This window comes from Pinus tabuliformis, chromosome 9 (assembly GCF_031772625.1).
Source record: "Pinus tabuliformis cultivar Carrire ecotype Pingquan chromosome 9, CPIR1, whole genome shotgun sequence".
NCBI lineage: Eukaryota > Viridiplantae > Streptophyta > Pinopsida > Pinales > Pinaceae > Pinus > Pinus tabuliformis.
The window spans coordinates 324,943,789-324,948,093 of NC_142307.1; the positions used below are offsets into that span (position 1 = coordinate 324,943,789).

At 39.3% G+C, this 4,305-nt stretch overlaps 1 pseudogene; it reads left to right on the forward strand.

Annotated features, from left to right (window-relative positions):
- Positions 1-2,370: 2,370 nt before the first annotated feature.
- On the forward strand, positions 2,371-3,842 carry LOC149148535 (glucosamine inositolphosphorylceramide transferase 1 pseudogene; annotated as a pseudogene).
- Positions 3,843-4,305: the final 463 nt, after the last annotated feature.

Below are 4,305 nucleotides of genomic sequence, written 5' to 3' on the forward strand. Positions count from 1 at the left end.
AGTCTGTTTAAAATAGATAAGGGTAGTTAATGATAGTCATCGAGCTCCCCTCATGCTGGAGGAGGAGACTCAAAGTAGTTAATATTGTTTTTCTATATATAGTGAAAACTCTGAAGTAATGAGGGTGGGATGTTATTGAAAACAGAGTTTTACATTTGCTTATGTAAAAGACTTGTTGCAGTAATATAATAGATTACTTCTTCTTCTCAAGATTCATATTGTGTTCAAATACTCAAGATGTATGTGGTTTTGTCATATCTTTCATATTTTACAGCTCCATAGATGTGCAATCACTCTGAATTCACCTAGTTGCTCAGATTTCCTGTGCATATTTATGAGTTGAGGTTCCTTTGAGAAATGTTTTGAGTGTTTAGACATTATATGCCTTGACTTCCATGAATGAGTAGTTGATAGTTTACTGGAATGGTGTTTGACTCCATGAGCCCAATGGAAGAAATCTTATGTTGTCTGTCCAACCAGCATGTTATTAAGTTTTCATTTCAAGAGTTAGCCCTCTTAGTGTTAATCACAATCAGTAGTTTGTTTTGAGAGAGCCCTCTCAGGTTAGGGAGGCTAATCCTTAGCCAAGAGTCTAGTCTGAAATAGTTACATAAAGTCTAACTAATTAGCAGCCATCAGAACATGATTTTGTGATAACATTTTGGTGCGTCTGCCGGGAGTCTGAAGATTATTCTTTCCCGAAATTATGAAGCTGAACTTCTGAAGGTAGCAGGAGCTCAGAAGGTTTTTGAGGCTGCAAAACTACCTTGGCGACTCCATGGTTGAAGAATTCGAAATTCATAGGTTCATGGTGATTCCACTGGAGTTATGAAGGACCCAGAAGCTACTATTCTTAGTTCAAGGTATGCATGCATAGATTTTTCAGGAATTCATGGTTTCCCAAATCATTTTCCCAAGGATGCATATTTTCTAAGGAATGGTCCCAAATTCAATGGAGAAGATTTGAGTTTAACTCTGAAGCATATCTCAGATTTCTGTCATTTTGCTGAGCTTCTTAGAGTTAACCATGAGGATGTTTGCATTATGTTATTTTATGATTCACTTCAAGGGAAATGCAAACAATGGATTGAAAGTTTTCCTATCAAATCCATTAAGTCATTTCAAGACTTATGGCTTATGTTTTTGGAGGAATGGTTAGATAGGTCAGAGGTGGTGGCAAACTCTCTTTTAGTTGAGGGTTTCAAACAATGGAATGATGATCATATTAATGAAGAAATAGGTGAAAATTTTTCTTTATCCTTGTCCTTGTATCTAAAGTCATTTGACTGTAAAGCAGAGGATAAGATGAGATTTTTGGATGAAGTTGCTGAGGACATTGAGAAAGAAATTGAAGGTTTAGAAGGTCAAATTCAGGCATACAGTTTCCATAATCATGATCATTATTTTCAGAAGTTTTCTATGGCAGAACGCAAGGAGACAATATTGTTTCCTTTCTCTTTTACGCTTGAAGAAATGCACACTGCTGTTGAAGATCAGTTTGCTCAGCCGGAAAGTTACAAGAGTCATCAAGCTGATTATGTATTCTGGGATCCTGTAGCTGACTACATGGAAGAGTTTTATTCTCCAGTGTTTCAGTTTTCCTATAAAGATCAGAGACAATTTCAGTGGCAGCGGTCATCACACTATCAGATTGGCTCTGAACTCCGATGCAGTCAAAGAAATCAAATATCAGATAAAACAGAGGATTGGCTACATTGGAAATTTCACATTGATTGAGCAGAAAGAAGTTGAAATTGTTAGGGTAGGTAGGTAGGTAAATACAAATAAGCTCAAGGTCAACTGAGCATTTTTCAGTAGATGTAGTTTTCTTTCTCCTACAGTCATGCTTGTCAAGCAAATTTCTGTTTGTCATAAATGGATAAGGCACTGGACCTGCGAGTTCTTAGTGTACCACAAGGGCACACTATCCCAAGTGGAGCCACTGTTATCACTAAAAATTCTGTTGCCAAAAATTTTTAGCCTAGCTTAAGGACAAGGTGTTTTCGCAGCGCATGAATCCTTTTTAGCAGTTTCGCAGCGCTACATGTTTAGGTGGTTTCGTAGTGCGCTACGAAATTGGGAATTTGTCCGAAACCATTGCTCACCCATATCACTTTTGTCTCCTATGAGTTCTGTAGGAATATGATATATGCATAGAAAAGCCTGTTTCGGCAAATTGATGGTGAAGTTTGTAATTCATCTGAGTTATGGCTACAGGCTTGCTTGCCTTCTAGTGAGAGTTTAAAGCTCATTAACCAGGATAAAAGTCCTCAATCAGTTCCACTGTCAATGATAGCTGAGGTTAATAGAAAGGTGGCTTTGAATAAGGTGCAAATCATAAGAAGGAAAGCATATCAAGATTTGGAAGATGCTAAGAAGGAGCGGTGGGAAATAACACCCCAGGCTGGCATTTTACTGGATATGTTTACATATTTTGACACCCATTAAGCTACTGTGAAAGCCCAGATGGAGTTCTCTTGAATTGAACGGGTTACCGCAGATGGGTATTTTATTGGTCCACGAAGTTCGCAGGGTTTTATGCTTAACAGAGATCCAGTTTTTATGGTGTTGATCGTGCTCTCCCCGGTTAAATAGAGAAACCCAACTCATTTCTTTGGCACCCACGTTTTCTTCCATTTTGCATTGTGGTCAAATATTGTTGGCTAAACCGTCTTTGGGGATAAGCTTTCCTGCATATAATTCTTCACAGGTTAAGGCCTGTTCAGATACAGTTTTGGAGACATGCGCCGGATGTGATAGCCAGAGAGGATATGGGGGAGAAGGGATTGAAGCATTCGGTACCGAGCAGTTTGGGCGGCGGTGGATGTTACGACATGAGTCTGAAATGCAGGTGCAGGTGGAGATGGGATTCTCCGGCTCGTACATGCGTGTTATCGCTTACCTTTATCTTTTTCCTAGCATCGTTTCTAATTTTTGGGGCTTTGGGGATGTTCTTTGCTTGGCTTACATTCTCTCCTTTCGAGAAACCTGCTATGAGCCCTTTTGGTTGTCGAGAGGATAATGAAGGATCATGGTCTATCGGAGTTTATCATGGAAGAAATCCATTTGAATTGCATCCTATTTAGGAGGAAGGAATTTCGAACGACAGAAGCTCAGCCTGGCCTGTTGCTAATCCTGTATTTACATGTGCATCAGCTTCTGATAGCAGTCACCCGAGCAATTTTGTGGCAGATCCTTTTCTCTATATTCAGGGAGATGTTCTGTACCTGTTCTTTGAGACAAAGAATGCTTTAACAATGCAAGGAGACATTGGTGTGGCAAAAAGCATTGATCAAGGAGTCACCTGGCAACATTTAGGCATTGCTTTAGACGAAGAGTTTCATCTTTCTTATCCTTATGTTTTTGACTATGATGGGCAGATATACATGATGCCCGAGAGCAGTCAGAAAGGGAATCTTCGTCTTTACCAGGCATTGAATTTTCCTCTGGAGTGGAGACTCGAAAAGGTGCTTCTTAAGAAGCCACTTGTAGACACTTTCTTGATCCACTATAATAAAAATTACTGGCTTTTTGGATCAGATGTCAGTCGGTTTGGTGCAAATAAAAATGGAGAGCTGGAAATCTGGTATGCTAATTCACCTCTTGGCCCATCGAAACAACATAAGGGAAATCCTGTGCATAATTTTGATAAAATCTTAGGTGCAAGGAATGCTGGAAGGCCTTTTGTGTATGATGAACATCTGTATCACATGGGTCAAGATTGTGGTGACACTTATGGGCATCGTATACGAGCATTTAAAGTAGAAGTGATCACCAAGGAAAAGTACAGAGAAGTAGAAGTTCCCCTTGGAATTGTTGAGTCTAGGAAAGGGATGAAATGATTTGTCTCTACAAGAGTCTGTGGAGTAATGCTGAAGCAGCAGTGGGTTCCATGTTGTTTGAGATGAAACTGATCAAAATTGAGTTTGAAAAGGAGAAAGCTGGTTTGCTAAAGTAAAAATGGTGGTTGTTAAACATCCTGGATCAAAAGCTTTCGATTTGAACAGCAGATCACTTCCAGATATTGAGCCTAGATCAAACAGAGACATAATTGCAGTTGCTCTGGCAAATCTAAAGAGGCAAGTTGTTTGAGTAAAAACAGCAGTTTCGTAGCGCGCTACAAAACTGCTGTAGGTGCTATTCTATAAGGAAGATGAGCAGTTTAATGGTGAGGTCAGCAGATTTTTGAAGGAAACACCAAAGTAATGAAAGAGATATCACTCAAGGCTATCCTGGCTATTCAGAGAATGACAGGTGGACCTTTTGGTAAAGGTAAAATTTTTGTCTCAAGTTAAACTTTTGTAA